Source organism: Plectropomus leopardus, chromosome 3, assembly GCF_008729295.1.
Source record: "Plectropomus leopardus isolate mb chromosome 3, YSFRI_Pleo_2.0, whole genome shotgun sequence".
In the NCBI taxonomy this organism is placed as follows: domain Eukaryota; kingdom Metazoa; phylum Chordata; class Actinopteri; order Perciformes; family Serranidae; genus Plectropomus; species Plectropomus leopardus.
In genome coordinates this window covers 14,788,350-14,806,969 of record NC_056465.1, presented here as the reverse complement: position 1 = coordinate 14,806,969, position 18,620 = coordinate 14,788,350, and positions in this window count along the sequence as shown.

Sequence of the window (18,620 nt, the reverse complement as noted above, 5' to 3'; positions counted from 1 at the left end):
CCATAAATACATGCATGTGCACACACACAGACGCACGCTATATCTTAATGAGAGAAGGAGATGGTACTGTGAAGGCGACAGCAGAATGAAACCTGCTCACCAAGGACTGACCTGTGGTTCAGGGGCGGCAGCAGCTCGGCAGGGAGCTCCTCTCCCAGCGCTGATCAGAGGGCTGCACCGCCGAGGCTGCTCACGCTGACGGCGCTGGAAAAACCAACTGATTAAACGCCACTGTCGCCTCAGCTCAGCTGCTATATGGAAAGAAAGCTTCCTCTCTTTTATATTTTTTTTCACTCACTGTTTGTTTGTCAGTCTCCTTTGTTTTCTTTGTCCTCTGCCGAGACAGCGGTGTCGGTGGATTGGAGCTGTGAGCGTGAGGGATTTGTGCGTAATTAGCTGAAACGCTCACCCAAGCAAGCACAAAAAGTTAAATTTTAAACTTTTTGAACTATGCTCCTTTTTAACGGTATTTCACTGACACTCTGCTTCACTTCCAAGATCAAAACCTTGCTTCATGGTAGAAATATATTTTATTTGAGTCTTTGGAGTACGTGGACAGCAAAACGGCACTGCCAACTCGCAAGTCCCATTAACAAGTTGTGCAAACTTAAAATTGTGCAAAGTGTGTGCATGAAGAAAAGTCATGACTGTGAGACTATATGAATATATTGATGAAATGTTAGCAGCGTGACAGATGGAGTAATTGGATCTGCTGACCACTGTTTTAAAATTGTTTAATCCCATCCTGTCCGTTATGTTCTGCTATAGAAGCTCCTTTAACTGTTTGACAAGGACACTGAGTGACTGCACTGAAACAAAATGTTCAGATGTGCTGTATTTGTGAAGAGTTTGGGCTATTAGAGGTATAGTTTTGCTTAGTTGGGTTTCAAAAGTAAAGTAAGCAAGAAAAAAAGCTGATATTATCTCAATGTTATTAAATTAATTGGGACTCCTAGCAGCTAAACAATGAAAAAAAAAAAAAGCTGAGATAAAAGGTCATCGGATATGAGGGAGGGATGAGAGTTGGTCCACAGGAGACACAGAAGATGGTACAGCTTTGGGTCAGAGGTTGAGGGCGGCATGGCCTCGCCCGCCTGCCACACCTCTCCACCGGCAGCCAATTCACAGTTCCCTGGACCACAGAATAGGGATCCTCCGTCTGTGTTTGACCATATAAGGTGCGGATGTAACATTGTTGAATGTGGAGACATTCTGGCACAAAAGAAGGGTTAGAAGACTCTGCCCATTATCTGTGCCCTCTGGCCTAGTTGGGCGAGTCATCCAAGGATGGGCAGCAACTCTGCCAGCCCCGGGGCCAGACTTCGCTGACTGCCAGCCCCCTCGTGCCACATGTACAGTGTCAAGCCTTTGTTGCTTGGCCTCGACAGAGATGTCTGTGACAGAGTGCTTTTGTTTTAGACAAATAAATTAAATAATATTTATCAATTTATTTGAAAAAGTTTCAAAAGTATGAAACACTGGACTTGAGTACAGTGGTTTGCCCGTAGTGTTGGGTCAGCTGCCCTCCACCCTACTGTACCTCTCGCCCTTCACTGCCACAGTCTGGCCGGGGGCTTCTCTGGCCAGAGTTGACAGATCATTGAAGAGCTGGAAGAAAGACAGGACAGGGGCAAACAAAGGAGGAAGCTCTCTGCCATGCCCTTGAATGACAGAGAACTGCTCTAGCAGACAGACAATAGCCACCGTGCATATCCAGCCAAGTCAACTTTTCATTTATCTTCCCCAGTTTTGTCTGCAGTTTTTTTTTTTTTAATTTGAAAGTTAGCCCCTCTCATTTCAAAGTCACTGTCCACCCTTTGCCCCCGCTGTGACAGCTAGGAGAGAAGTGAATATCTCTAGGCAAGAGAGAAAGAGAGCATTATCTCATCCTAGCCCACCGGCTGCAGAGAGAAGGAAAGGAAGAATAAGGAAGGAAAAAGGAAGGTGAAAAAAGAAACGACCAGGCAGGGGCAGCTTCAGGAGGGTAGGGAAGCAGTGGCTGGCAGCACAAAGAATGGTTCTCCTTCTGTTTTTCAGCTCCATTAATATCTGAGCTCCAGCCTGCATATATCCTCATTCATTATTCATGAACCGACCAGGAAAGAACGCAAGCGGGGAGGAAGGTGGGAAAGCAAAGGCCAGAGATAGTTCCAATCAGTCCTGGTTTAAATGACACTGAGTGACAGAGCCTGGGGTTTTATGGCTCGCTGTTCAAATAAGACACTGCGCTGTGGTAAAAGGTCCACACTGGCCCGCCGTTAATGACCAGCAGGACGTATTAGAGGCTGCACCACTCGTAAAGCTAGCTGCCACACTGGGTAGCAAATTTGCCCAAACCAACTTATCATGGTTCTACACTGCAGCACAGTGTGAACACTAACACATAGTCTGCTAACCTGAACATGACCTGAGCTGAAGAGCAACTGGATACATTATGAAGGCTTGCAAGAAAGGCCTTCAATTTATGTTGCAGTCTTCACATATTAGACTTTACTGGATATTTGAGACATGATTGTGTGCACTTTTTGTTTTTACCAAGTCTGCTGAACAGACCTACAATATATGACTCTTAACTGAACTTGATATGACACTGCTACAGTCAAAGAATTAATCAGTAAAATATGTATTTTAATCTTGAACAAATCCCATGAAAAGGCCAAAACCAACAACCAATTGATCCAACTAACAAGTATTGTGAAGCCAAAGCCTGATATTCCTCTGTGATATAGAGCTCCAAACTATTGAAGACACATCATTGAGCCCCAGTCTTGCACTGGGTGACATTTTCCCCTATTACAATGAACATGGACAATGTATGTAAGTTTGAAGAGTTGATTCCACACACACTAACCAGTAACCAGAAATGCCAAAAATACTCTATAACAAAAGATACCACATTGGTGTACTGAACATTGTGTTAATGGATGAAAGCAGATTCAAAATAATATAGCACTGTGTACAGTATAAATTTAAAGTTTGTTCCTTATTTTGCGGCTCGTCTTTATCTGCAAGCTTAATTTCTGATATCAACCCAGTACAAGATCATATCAGCTGTTGCATCATCTTGTAAGACTGTTGCTTTTTAGTATCATAAATTTCAAGGGATTAGGGCTTATGTGAAATGGGTCCAGTATTGACTTCAGTGACGATTGGTAGAAAGAATCCGACATAATTTGTGCCCACGTTCACTTCTCCTGTCGGAATGAATAGACTGGACTGCTGCTAATCCCCTAAAAGCGCGGAGCAGTGGTAAAACCCACGTCATGTTACAGGAAATCGAAAGTGTGATCTCTCGGTTCATCAGTGGTCTCTGGAAATACATATGGAAAACTCTGGCAAGACTCTGTCTCTCTAGATGTGCCGCAGTGGAGCAGCGCTGCTCACGGCAGCACTGTGGCTGCTCTAACCTGTTAACAAGGGCGGCAATATACAAAAAACGACTCACGCAGGCAGTGTGGCCCTGGCATTGGCAGCTATGGGCAAGAGAGAAGACCCAAAAATATTCAGGGAATAATTTTTAATAAATCTCAGATTTATGAAATATATGTGGTAGGCGGTCCCTGCTGTGCCTCTCTTTTAAGACGTTGAAGAACCCAGGCCTAGAGTATCAAATGTATATTAATCTGCTGCTAAAAATAGTCCCCAACAAATGCACTATTTACTTCTGTTTGAGTCATGCTCCTGTTAAAGCTACAGTGCCCAGCTGTTAAGGGGAATTATTTAGCCTTTTTATAGGGGCATTTTGGTAAACCATATTCAAACATTTATATTTTTTAGGCAGAATAAATATGTACTTGTAGAGGTATAAAGGGTATAGGGAAATGTAAACATATTGAAAAATAGACAAACATATTGTTAGTTTTTGTTTTTTCATTGGATTTATTGACAAGAAGAAAACGTGAAATATCGAAAGCTCATTCTTTAACATTCATGTTGGTTTTTAAGTCCCCAAACTATCCCCAAACTACATTATTAACACAACATATCTTATTCTTTGGGAAGTGAAACACTATGAGCTGTGTTCCAGTATTCTGTCTTAAACCCTAAATCTTTTTTGTGATTTTTTATTTTATACTGTTAATATTTATACAGTTCCTTCTTGCCTTTTGTGCTTAAACACTCTTGAATTGAGCCAAATTTGATGCTAAATCAGATCAGTGACACCACTGTCCCTCAGGCACCAATGTCACTTTAAAAATGCCACGTGCCTACCAGGATCATTGTTCAGAGATTAGTGAACAAAAATGAAAACAAGCCCTCAATGAATATGTTACAGTAAAAGGGAATTTTTAAGTAGAATGTATAGTAAGCATTTTGCAAAAGACTCAAAAATATTTTATCATCTCATGGGGCATCTGGTGAGTATGCCTCCGCTGTCTCTGTATGTGTGTGTGTGTGTGTCTATGTGTGTATATGTGTGTGTGTTTTCCTCAAGTCTCAGAAATGGTAATGCCCTTAACCCCAATGCAGGGAAGACTTAACAGTTGGTATTGACTTTGTGAACATTTACCATTGAGGATTCAGACTATTCAATTCTATTTCAACTGAGGGCTGCAGACGGAGAGGGAGGAAGTCCCTAGGCTCCATGTTGCTCACACACAAACACACACACTCTCGCATACACAAGCACACAGCTGCACACACACTCAGACTGCGTGTTGAATGTGCTATTCTCCAGTGATATCGACTCAATCGGATTTTAACCCCTCTCTGCTGAAGCCGTACAGAGACAAACGCTCTCAACATAACAAAGGCTGTGTGTGTGTTTGTGTCTGTGTGTTTGTGTGTGTGTGTGTGTGTGTGTGTGTTCTGCCTGTATGTGTGTACTTTTTGAATTGTTGTTTTAGATGTGTAGCCCTTTGAATAGCCGCCACACAGGGGAGTACAAATGTGCCACTTCTGTCATCGTCATTCAAAATAAAATTATAATTACCTTAATTTTTACACCTTGAAATCCAGTCGGTCTGTTAAAGGAATGGTTCAGCATTTAGGAAAAATTTTATGGGTGGATTGATACCACTTTCATATCTATATCCATTAAATATATGGGTTTTGCCAGCAGCCTGCATAGTTAAGCTTAGCTTAACTTAGTTTAGCTTAGTTTAGCATAAAGAATAGAAATATTGGAAATGACCAACCTGGGTCTGCTGGACTACTTTGGGGGGGGATCAGTATTTTCCATGGATGTATAAAGAGACCTGGATACAGCACTGGAGGCAGGACACCATTCATTCCTATGAAAGTAGCTTAGCAGCACACAAAGCCAGAAAAGCTTAATCGCTGCGATGTGTAACTACTTGAATTTTCTGGGGCCAAGCGCACTCGAGACGAGCTGCAGCTGAGTGTCTAACTTCCAGTTTTGCACTCCACTAATCGCAATAAGAATTATTTAATCATGCATCGCTTCCAGACCTTAAAAATGTTATGGAACCACATGCATCAAATCCCGATAGTGAAACAAGTCATTTTGTGGAGGTTGTGACACAAGAAAAAAATGTAATCACTGATTCATACATGTCTCTTTCATGATGTAGTGGTCTACGGGGAAGGTGTTTTGGGCCCCAATGTATCATGTGGTGCACCCGGACATTGTAATTCTACATTTGGCAACTTTGTGATATTGGCTTCAAAGCCTGGTGCTGTCCCTGGGGGCTTGGTAACTTCCTGGAGCCTTCCTGATGGCAGCCGGTCCTGGCGAAGAAGAATATAACACTCTGTAAAATGGGTATGTTCTTTGTTTTTCATAGATAATTAAGCAGATTTTGTTTTCATTGGGCAGATAAATGTATCCTCATAAAACAATTCACATGATATACTACAAGAATGGTTCATATGTACAGGTTGTACATTTTTTTAAATTTATTTTTTAATTTTTTATTCTCCATGTATAGGAATATGTTGTTAAGATTTCACTTTATGTACTTTAAGTCCTTGTGAATTTGTTGTATATTAATATGCCATTTAAAATGGTTGAATAAGAGTATGGATAATGTTGATGCATATTATGTATGAGATCAAAAGATTGTTAGTTATACTTTTCTGATTTTTAGTTTTGTTTGTTTTGTCTGTAAGTGTCTACTCTATTATCATGTCGTTTATGTTTTGTGTGGACCCCAGGAAGAGTTGCTGAGGTTAAGCAAAACTTGATGGGGTTCCTAATAAAATTATTAATTTTATGGTATCCTACCAATTAGCACTCCATGTATCACATTAAGTTACTGTGGTTAGGTTTAGGAAAGAAACATGGTGATGGCATAACTTAAAATGACTCAAACAGTCACACAGTTCCAAACACTGGTCTCCTGGGGAAAGTCTCGTGTTTTGTGACTAATCCATCACCCCAACATGTCTCCTTACAAGACTGCTTCCCTCTTCATTTTTTTTTCTCCGTCAGTGCATTGGTCACATGATTGCAGCTTTCCAAAATATGTGGGTTTTACACGAATTACTGGCTCTAAATTATATGGGATATTTACAAATTTTGTTGCATTTCTTTCTGTTGGAAAACATATGAGTAGTCCATGGGAACAGCCTGTACAGATCCAGAGTAATGGATTCTCCCTGTTTCCAGACTTTGTGCTGAGCTAAGCTAATTGACTGAAGCCTAATATTGAAGTGTGAGAGTGCTGTAGCTTACTTCCCAGAAATCAAATGAGCATATTTCCTAAAATGTCAAAATATGTGTGACTAATTTTACTGTGCAACTATATTAATTTTTACACTTTCAAAGCTCCTTTAGCCATTCTGTCTTCTTTTTTTTCTTTTTTTTTGCTCCTCTCACTTTTCTCATAGTCGATACTGTGGTTTTCTGTTCTCAACCATTTTCCAGTCTCTTGCCTGGTTTTATACCCGTCCCAATCTCTCTGAGGATTGATTCCACACAGCCACACATCCTACTAGGACACCCCCCGTTCAGCCACCCACCCACATCATTTATACATGTGAGCATTAAGACTTGTCACAGCCTCTCAGTCAGGCCCTTTATCAGTGCAGGCCATAGATTCTCATTAAACGGGTGAATCCCCAGTCCCTGACACTTTAGCCATCACACGTCCACTCTGCCATCTCTCCACCACTGACCATTTGTCCAATCCAACTGGACACATATTAGCGGAAAGGCTGTGCAATTGTTTGCTTCTCAGAGTGCTAGTGTGGCATTTCTTCACCTCTATCATATCATGCTGGTAAGCATGCACTTTTAAACTGCTGCAAGCAAACCAATACCTCACATTCCAATATTAGTCAAAAATCCCATCTGGAGCCAAAAAAGTGTATTACATGTGCATCAGCGTATCTCTGCTTACTGTAACTTGACTGGATGATTGGCTAATCAGTTTAACCAGTGGTCAAACACGGTCAGGAGATATCCAGCGCTGTGTGGCCACTAGATAAGAGGCGCTACTCCTCGCAGGCTGGGCTAGCAACCTCGTTAGTGCTGGGTCAGTGAACTGCCGTTCAGATTTCTAAATGGCCACTCAGAGCCCAGAACTGGATTTTTGTGAGTGTGTGTGTGGGACCGGTGCTGTCTCTCTGGACTTTCTCACCGAAGGCTCACTGTTTACTGCAGTTAACCACGTCCCCTCAGCGTGTCTTCGCAGGGGGAAATGTTTAATAGGGATGTTTGTATACCTGTGCTGTTGCTGACTTGAGATTAGAGTTGAGCTGTTGAATTTTTCCCCCTACTGCTGGGGAGGCACACACACACACGCTCCTAAGGGGCTTTGTTGTAATATTGAAGCAGGTAAATATCAGCGGCATACAGTATTTAGTAGGCCTCTTCCAGCCCCTTGACCCTGCGTCTTTCTCTGCACGCACACACACACACACACACACACACACACACACACACATCTCCAGCCCCTGACCCCCACAACCGAGAGGCAATGAGGTCTGTACTGAGCTGCTGCTGGATTTGACTGGCAGTTCATGTGTCCATAGAGAGACAGAGCCTCTGTGTGTGTGTGTGTGTGTGTGTGTGTGTGTGTGTGTGTGTGTGTGTGCGTGTGCGTGCGTGCGTGCGTGCGTGCTATACAGGCCCAGTCTGGCAGCAGAAAGCAGGATCTCCTGGGAGGGCCGGATGTTGGGTCAGGAAAAGAGGAAAACAAGAGCGGAGGAAGAGAAGAGGGGTTGGAAGGAGATATACATGGAAGACATGAATGTGTGTGTGTGTGTGTGTGTGTGTGAAATGTAAAAAATGGATGCATCCTCCACCTAGTGCTGCATGAGGAATTTGTTTGGCATATGGGAATCTCTCCCAGCTACATACAAACATATAGCATATGTATGTACGTGGGGTGAATCCGCGGTACATTTTGATTTATACATACGTCTTCATGCTATATATATGTATTTGATATTATACATCAACATTTAATGGCAGCAGGAGGGCAGGATCCACCACATTTTTCCACCAAGGTTTGAATGCACCAGATCTGTCACCACACGGGGGGTAGAGAGAATGTCATGGAGGAGGTATGTCTTTCTTCATCGTATCCATCCACATAGTATTTTAATTGGGTTTTCTCCTCCGCCGAAAAAAAAGAAAGGGAACAGAGGTGAGAGGTGGAATGAATCATGAAGGGGTGGAGGGGAGGAGAAAACATGCTGCTCTGGGTTTCCATCTCACCTCCCAGCTATGCCGTCTCACCATTGTGGCCCTCACAATGACTACACACTGACACACACATCTGTGCGCATGCACTTCAGCTAGCCCTTGGTGGTGTTGCGTGGTGTTGTAATGCGTTTGTATTGAGCCTTATTGAACAATGGTGCAGCTGACATTCCTTCTGTGCTGGATAAGGCGGCCTCATAGAAACATAATAATACTGCTGAACCCAAACAGTCTCCCAGTGACTGTCAAACACTCCCTCAGCAATGGACAAACTGATTGAGCCGAGGAAATGGGACAGAGAATGTCTGCAGATAGTAAGCATGTGTGGATGGTGTGTGTGTGTATATAAATATGGGCGTGCATGAGTGTGTGCGTGCGTTGTATGTTGATGGTTGATGTACAGGCCTGGAGGGCAAACGCTCCAGGCTGCTCTCGTTAAGAACCTGTCAGTCATCGGCAGAGAGGAACCAAAAGCAGTCCAAATCGCAACACTGAGTGTGTGTGTATACGTGTTTGTGTGTGTATAAAATGCATTCAGCCACTTGGCTATTCCCAAAAACAAGTGAGGAGAGAAATGTGTGTGTGAAAAGGGGAACGGCTGTAGTGCAACATGAAGCCACACTGCCCTCCAGTGGCTCTCAGTTGCTTCACCACCACAGACGGGTTGTGACACTGGTGGTGGATTGTCGATAACACAACACAAGGCCTTCTGGTTCATGCTGGCGATTTGGGAATGATAAGAAATATGAAATATTGATCTGAGACAAAACTGAAAGGTTTAACTTCATGTAGCAGTGTAGCTAGTAAAGTGGATCTGTAAATAAAGCTGGATAGTGTTCAAGTGTCCAATGACGCACTGCAATACAGAGTGCAGACAGGAAGGAAAAAGAGGAAGTGTAAAAGAGGTTGTTCTCACTCTAATCTTTAACTCTCTTCACTGCCCTTCTGATGCATATGTAATATACATACGGGAGGTTTTATGTCTCCATTTAGTTCCACTAAAGATCTCATAGCAGAAATCAAAGGCCTGTGTGTCGATTTTGTTGTATGTTTTTCCAGATTTGTGACATGGGATGGTTTTGATTATTATGCAACTTACATTGAGAACTGACAATACATGTCACTCTCTCCATTTTTATCGTTTAACCCTTTGAAATCTGAGCAAATGGCTTGAGGAGGACAATGAGCAAGGAAAGAAAAAAACATATCAAAAAAATAGTGAACAAAACAAAACAACACAACACAAAACAAAAACAAGAAAATGACCTGAAAAAAGTACTTAAAAATTAAATTATTTTGTAATTAATTTTAAACATATATTCGTGATAATAATACATTCAGTTTTCCCCTACCTTTTTTTTCCTATACATATAGCTTTTTTGTTTTGTTTTTTTTTATTGTAAATCTACAAATGTCTTGCAATTTGAGGAACATTTCTTGCAAAGCTGCCCATTGACTTTTTTTTCCAATGTTGCTGAAAAACATTGCAAGTTTTTAATACTTGTGAAAGGCATCTGAGAGCACAAGAAAAATAATGTTGATGCAGGTTTTAAAGGGATAAGCATAAGTGGTATTTTAAAGACTGTGCTGGGGTTATGTGAATTTCAAGTGGCTTTTTGTACTGCATGTTTCTTGAATCAGTCAGAAGAGCCGGATATTCAGGGTTACCAGCAGTAATAACCACCAAAATCACGTGCAACCTTTGACATCACATGTTATCAGTGTTGGGAAGTTATGTGAATAAATTATAAAGTTTAATCTGTTGCAGTTACTGAAGAAGAAAAAGTTTTCTCTCACGTACAGTTACTTATCAAAATGTTGGCTCACAAAGAGGTTACATCTGAATATATTCCTTTCAGTGAAAAGCTAGTATGAAGAATATAATATTCATTTAGTTGCTTTGTAGCTTTTTGCCATATAAGAATGCTGGAGGTAACATCAAAATCTGTGATCCAGTGTCAGACTCCATCAAAAAATTGTTGAGTTTTGCGAGTTGCTGAGTGTTAAGGGTAAAGGGGCTGGGTTACTGATTCTGACAGGTCACAGATTTCAATATAATATCTTCTTTTTGCCTATATTTTGGGAAAATGTTCTGCTTTATTGCCTAGTTTAAAGCATTTGAAAAAAAAGTGATCAAAAATTAATAAAATGTCATAAGTAACATTACTTTGAAATAGCCATGTTAGTTATTCCATTTTTTTCCAGGGTAATCTGTAACTTATTACAGTTCAAAAGTAATCTCCCTCGTAAGTCTAGTCCAAACTTGTTTTCTTATAACAAAGGTTTGTTCATAAAAGATTGTATTCTAGGTTAACAGTGAAACACAGCAGAATTGCCATTGATTAAATTATAGTTGTTTCACATTTGGCTCCAGTCTCTACAATTTCCATAAAAGCTACTTTAAACAATATTTAAGGTGTTTAAACCTTTTCTTGAGCGAACAACAGGCACATGTTGATATGCAGAATTACAATACTTGAAACCAGTAACCCACATACAAAGTGTAGGTGCACAGTGCAAAGAGTGGGGGGAGAATTGCATGCATCTGAGTGTAGCGTGCACACACACATTAACAGGCAGAAGCATGCATTGTCTGCAATCCATTTTTATCACACCTCCATGTGGTCACAGCTGCGACTGCACAGAGGAACTAACTGCACAATCTTCAATAGATACTCTGCGACCTCCTCCGCTGTGCTCACTGGCTCTTGTAAGGAGCTTTAGTCACAAGAGGAAGCTGAATGAAACTTTTGAGTAGCAACCCAAAATTCTAGAAATTGAAGAAGAATAAAGAAATTGGGGAAGCTGTGACACAGTTTCTCATCCAAACCACACCCCTCTCCTCGGAGCCTACATAAACATCCAGATCTTGAAATAGACGACAGAGACACTTTCACTGTTAACACCAACAATTACATTAATACACATTAGGTAGTAGCTGGAAGTCAGTGAAAACTACCTGCCCTCACTCATGTGACATTTACATTAGATGTAGGCATGAGGAAGTTTCTGTTTTACTTTCAGCCTGATACTTTTTATGTCTTTACACACTTGTAATAGCATTGGGAATGTACCTAATCTAAGGTAATATCAGTATTTCCCCCTGAAGTCTTGCCAAACAAAGAGTTTGATATGTAGGAGGAAAGACATTGTCTAGTTTCCCTTCACCTCACAGGCTTGTGTCTGATGGATCTGAAACAGGGGGCTGCTTAAAGAGAGCTCATCTCAGACTAGCCTGGGTTACTGTAGGTCAAATAGACAATGTGAATAACAATAATAATGTAACATAGTATGAAAAGCTTGTTTTTTCTGAAGTGTAAGTTGTGATTCCGTCAGTTCATCGCAAACATGTATATGTTTTTATGGGTTTTCACCCTACCACATACTGAGGGGCTTTATGCAAAATTCACAGCATATGCACACTTTCTTGCCTTTTTCTTCTTTTTACTAAATTCTTGCTAATTTTTGGGTCTCTTCTTTCGTCGCTCTTGCATAATCAGTTTGCTCAGGATTCAAAGTTTTAATTTATGGTTATCACCACTGACTCTAGTCTGCAGAGCAGTTGCATCGTCATGAATAATTATCAAATGAAAGTTCTCGCTTTTGCATCTTATCTCTATTGTAATCTCTCTCTCTCTTTCTCTTAAAAATGTTTTAATGTCAGCATCATTAAATTCCCCTACAAAGCTGCTTTCACATTTACCTTATGAAGGTGGGGAAAGTTACATTAAATCTCAGTTTAGGATGAGCAGGATTTTGTGACATCACAACCACAATTTGGGAGCAAATCATGGTCCAATTAAGCAACATTACACAAGAGGGTGTGCTTTATCATTTCATTTGAGCAGGACATTGATGTTGTCAGGACCGAGGCACTGGTGCTGAGGTCTGCAAGCAAGCAAGCAGCTAGTAAGCTATGTTGGTAAAAAAGGTTTTTCGAGAGCGGTGAATCATAAACTAGTGTATAGTAATGAGGCAGGTGTGCTATCATGCAAATTTGAGCATGTTATAAATGTCTTGTGGACCAATCAGATTTCTTGGTTGTAGCTACTAGTTGTATTATTGAAAACTTGAAGCATCCAGCACACAAGCAGGAAACATCACATGTCTAGCAGTGAACAATATTTGCATTTTTGTAGATTCTGGGTTTTTCAGTGAAGGAAGAGGAGAAGATTTTAAGAAAAAAGATGCAACTGGTCACGAGAGCCTGGCATCGAAACCCAGGCCAACAGGAGGTTCTGCAACTCAACTAAAAGGCAATGCAAACCACTTGGTTAAAGTTTGGAAAAGATTATAAGATAACCACAACTTTTCCATCATCATGGAACATTATGGTCATTGTTGAATAATAAAATTGTCAAAAGTGACTAATAGTATGAGACAGAACGTAAACCCAAGCCACAAACGTTACAGACATATGCTTAGACACCCATGCACAGTGCCAAACTCCACATATGAACATCACACAGCACTGTCACCAAATAATGCAATGGAATGGTATTTGTGTATGAATGTAATTCATAGGAGGCTTGTGTTTAAAGTAAATGATGGGAGGATTTTTTTTCCTTTTTCTTTTTCAAGTTTGATTGACATTTTGATAAAATGTGGTAATGTGATGCAAACAAACCAAAGATTTCCTGATTCAGTAGATACTGAGGAGTCTTCAACTTGTACAGCATGACAGGGGCCATTTGTGTCACTCTATTTCTGTGTCTTTTTTTTTTTTTAATCTTTGCCAAATGACGCACAGCTAATACCCATATTCAGCTATTTCTAAAGAAAAATGATCTTAGTTTTAATTTAAGCAAACCACATAGTATGTGGAGATATAGCGGTTAGCTGACAGTGTCCAGCGAGTGAGTCATTTGTCAGGCTGTGTGACTTCTGTTTTCAATTTGTGGCTGGTTTGTGAAAAGATGGCGAGAGGCTCAAATGGGCAACATTGTGTCATTTTATTGTGTGATCCAGACCAAAGAAAAACTCTTTGATTCACTGTGTCAACTTGTGGTTGTTGTGGGGTATGATAACAACTAGTAATTATGCCCTAAACTCATGTTTGTGTTTTGAAATACAGTTTCCATGACAAAACCGTAAATCAGGAAATAATAATGTAGAAAAAAAGCAAACAAAAAATATATTTATGTTCACTATGTCATGGGGTTATGACCAGTTTCTCTGTTTGTCAGTGGCACATTTCTGTTCAGTTTGAGCTTGTTTTGTATGATGGAAACTGGGCAAAAGTCTGTAAATATTTGTGGTTGGCCTATATTTGTTATGGAGTGACTGTTACAGGAAGGGGTTACCTTGACACTAACCTTATACACTATTGTCACACACACACACACACACACACACACACACACACACACACACACACTCACACACACTGTCAGACTGTATGATCATATGACTTTGTTGGAGGAAACTTCCAATCATGGCGCTCTACATGAGAATAAAGGCTGATGAAAGACTGCAGTAGGAGGTTTTCAGTAATCATGTTATTTGGTAAAGTCATGACAGAAGATGTGTGATAGATAAAAAATTTCCTGGGGGAAATCCTGGCTAGTGATGGTTTGTATTTTAACTCAGTGGCATGCAAACAGACAAGTACTGTGACAACCAGCAGTGACAGATGGGCATGTGTTGTACTGTGTGGCATCGCAAAGTGACTGCACAAGACAGGATGAGATGAGATAAGATGAGATAAGCCTTTATTGATCCCCAGAGAGGTAATTCAGGTGCTGCTACAGCACAAGTACAAAAATAAGTACAGATACAGACAGAAAGTAAAAAAAAATCATACAAGTATAAGTTGAAATGTGTTGATATAGTATGAAGTGATATACAATATAGCACATCAATATAGCACAGAGATTAATGATAATAATAATAATCACAATAATAATAATTACAACCGCAATAGTAGTTTAATATCATTCTGGCATATCCCCTGATATTCTATCATTGCTTTATTGTAATCGCTCTGATAAAAACTTTTCTAAGCTGACATTTCTAAAGCCTCTCTTGAAGTGCTGGAAATTGAGCGGGTTCATTCTCTGGGGAGCATGCAAATTTTTACTGCAATGTGATTAAAATTTTTATATTTTTTGCATGCAAATGTTGGCCTGACTCTAGTGAAAGAGTAATCCCTGGGGACCATGATTATCCTTATTGAAAAATAATAAAATGTTGCCATTTTAGTCAATTATGAACCCCATCAATGATTGGTTAACAGCAGGTCTGGGCAGGTTCTTATTTCCTTTTTCTTTAGAAGTGATGCTAATGTAAACAATTTTCTTTTAGACATAACATTTAAGTTTTGATTGCTGTACACTCAAAAAAATTAACCAGGGTAGCCTTTGTGTTTGATGAGTAAATTGGAAATATGTTTGAATCAAAAGAATGAATTGTGTTTATGCTCATTAAATTATGGGTTCTTGTTTGATGTACATGTTTTTTTGTTTTTTTTTAAATCGGATTAATCAAATTCACACATACTGTATCAATCCAATGAGAATGAGGTTCATGGGGGCAATGACGCTCTTGACCGGATGCAGATGAGTAAGACGCGGGAGCAGAGACTTCTGGGAAGTATGTAGACCAAGACCACATTAACATTAAGGCAGTTTATATGTTATTTAAATAGCTATGCATGTTTTTTTTTCATTAAAATGGGGTGAGTGATAAATAGTAGTCATTAGACATTTGTGAGACAATTCACTGTTGGATAGTTTTCTCTCATTTAGAAAGTTAGGTCATGAAAGAAATGTTTTTCACAGTCAATGCTAGCTAGCACAGACTTTACTATGAATATGTATGTAGGCAGGTGTATAATTTGTCAGAATTGCTGTGTTTGTGCTTCATGTAAAAAACTCCTGCTACTGAAACGCAGTGAGGAAAAATGAACCTACAGCCATGCTTGTTAACAGCTTCGCCATGTGTGGGGGACAGTGATAGGGACTGCCAGCACATAGTCGTAGCCGCGGTGTCTCGGATGGTTAACATTAGCATCACTTTTGGTGAGTGTCCAGAGAAGCTCAAGCTGTAGCACAAGATTTATCGGCGGACTCTTGCTTTGTACACTGCCTGTTGTTTATCTAAGAGGGCGACGACATCTTTCTACCGGCGTTTGTGTTGTGTCGCTAAGTTTTCCATCACGTGACCAGGCTAAATAATGTTAGCTTAAAACCGGAAGACAGCGGTTTGGAGCTGCAGCTCTGGGAAGGTAAAGTTTTCGGGTAAAAGGGTAACATTAAATCCCGTTTTACGCCATCATGCCATGCAGACTCAACTGTTAATACATGTACAAACCTGATAGCTGCGGTTACTAAGTCATTGCAGACTAATGCGTGTTGTTTTTTTCAGGGGTAGCAGTAAGAAAAGTATGTAAAGTTAAAAACGTTAGCATGTGCCCTTTCTGCATCTGTAACATTACATGACTCCATGAATAGAATCTAGGCCATGATATTTGCTTTTTTTTCTGGCCAATTATAAAAATCATGCTTGCACGTACTGCCATACTGTTTATTCTGCTCTTTGCTCCTCTAAATGACAGTCAAGTAGCAAGTCTTTACAATTCAGTGCAGGATCCTAATTGAACTTTCTGACTCACTGGGCAAAGGTGGTGGATAGATGAAAAAGTCCACCGGTTAAGCTTTTTTTTTCACGGGCCAAGATAATAAATTGTGTTTTTGTGTCGCATCCACATTCCTTTGCGTACATTTTATTGACATAGTAGCTAGCAGCAGGGTAGCAGAGCCCCCTGTAGTAAACAGTGGTGGTGACTGCTGCTCCTGTGTGTCATTGTCGCCCAGCCCCGAAGCTCACTGCAGACAGCAGAGGAGAAGGAAGCTGCAGCTATACCTAAACCAAAACTCAATCATTATTTACGTGACTGTGTTTCCTAAAAACAATCACCCCCCATGTGGCAGATAGCCCTATGCATTTTACTGACCAAGTGGATAATGTATCTGCATTTGGTGCTTGGCGGGTGTTATTTTCAGACCCTGGTTCAGTGTATGTAATTAAAGATATTGAAATGCTTATTCACAATATAAATGTAACTTCTGTTGTATATGTTGGACATTTTAAAGCAAATTCTATTTTTTCGTATGTTTTACAGGAAATTGATCACAAAGCAGTGTCCCTATGCGCTGATATTTGTATGCACCCCCTCTACTATACATGGTAAGTTATTAATATTTTTGTTATGTTATTTATATGTTGTTTGTACATACATGTAAAATTTTAACTATTAGTGATTTAAAAATTAGATGAAGCCTATTGACGTCATCTAATATTTAAAAATGAATTGCAAAACATTGCACTTAATTGCAACATTAACATTGCAATTAATTAAAATTAAAATACATAAAATATATATATTATCCAATTCAAAATTTGTTTACTTGTTGGTACTCTACTTGAGGATACAGTAATTTGTACATGTAATTACATTATTCTTAAGGATGTTGTAATGCTAACAGCATTTTACAGCCTCAACTTATTTAAAACGGAGCTGACTGGCTTCAGAATATATTTTGGGTTGCATCATGCCACAATGAAGCACTTTCATGCTCCTATTCTTGTCACAGAAGCACATAGAGGCAGCAGCTAAAGGTGCAATCATGCTGCAATTTATCCTCCATTTCTGAATATACTGTCCGTCATTACAATAATAAGTTAGTAACAGTAGCAGTTAGGAAGCATCTTGGTAGCGTTAATCTTATCTATACTTAGTGGTGTCAAATCTGGCAACTTGACAGCATTTAAGCACAGTTACATGGTTGCGTGACTTATCTGCATTTATGAACTCACATATCAAACAGAAAAAAAGCCCAGTGAATAGAGTTTCAATTGGATTGCATTAGCATGATGCTGCTTGCTTAAGAACCACTTCCTGATTACGAGAATCTATACTCTCAGAAGTGGAAATAACCAAATACCATGTGTTTCACTGGTCTAGGAGGAAATCCATATTTAGATCTTCATGCTAAAAATGTGAGCTCTTTGTTGGAAACACAGGGCATTTCTGTTGGGTTTCAGGTTCAAACTTATTTCCACAGAAATATACTATAATTCAGAAAGAAAGCAACCATTGTGTGAGCGCATTAATCTCTTCAGAATAAACACAAATGTTATTCAAAAGTTTGACTCAGTTGATGTGTAGATATTCAAATCTTCCTTTCCATGCAAAATACAATTAAAGCTTCATCCACTGTAAATACAGGTTATTGAAAGCCTCTACAAGCTCTGTATCCTATCCGATAACTGTCTTAACTTGAAAATGGTCCGTCTTAGTTGTATTATTTTCATACAGCTGCATGAAATAGCTGACTATGTTTCATCCAGATTCACATCAGCTCACCACCCAGTGTGTGAGTCTCGCTCCCCGGAGAGTTTCTCTACTCCTCTTCTTCCTCTTTTATCCCCCATTTTCTTGTGTATGTAAACAGAAGTAAAGCATTTTGGGCTCCAAGGCAGAGCACGATGATCAAACACCGTGCACGATCAATGACTTTGAAGAGATCTAACATCCCTTATAAATGTATTTCACACAGAAGGAACAGCAGAAATGAAGAAATTCACTTCTGGAGCCAATGGCCACATGTTTTCTCTCTTAAGACTCAGAGAGAGGGGGAAAAAACGGAGAGCAAAGTTTAAGAAAGGAAAGAGTGCATCTTTTTTTCCCCTTGCACACTGCGTGCTAGCTCCTCGTGAGTTTTTGATTACATGGCCGAGCGACTGTAGGCCTGTGAGAGCAGGGAGGAGTCAGTGAGAAAGAAAAGGAGCTCTGAGAAGTTTCACTAGTGTATCTCAGATGTAAAATGTTCTTATCGTGTCAGATTTTGAAGAGAAGCCAATAAACAGAGGACAGTTGAAGCCTCAATGTGTCTTAACATCACTGTTTACTTTCATTTCTCTGTCTGTTGATGTGGAGGCTAAACTGTGGCTTTAAAAACAGTCATGTTTTAAGCATGTATCTAAAAATCCCAACATGTCAAAACAC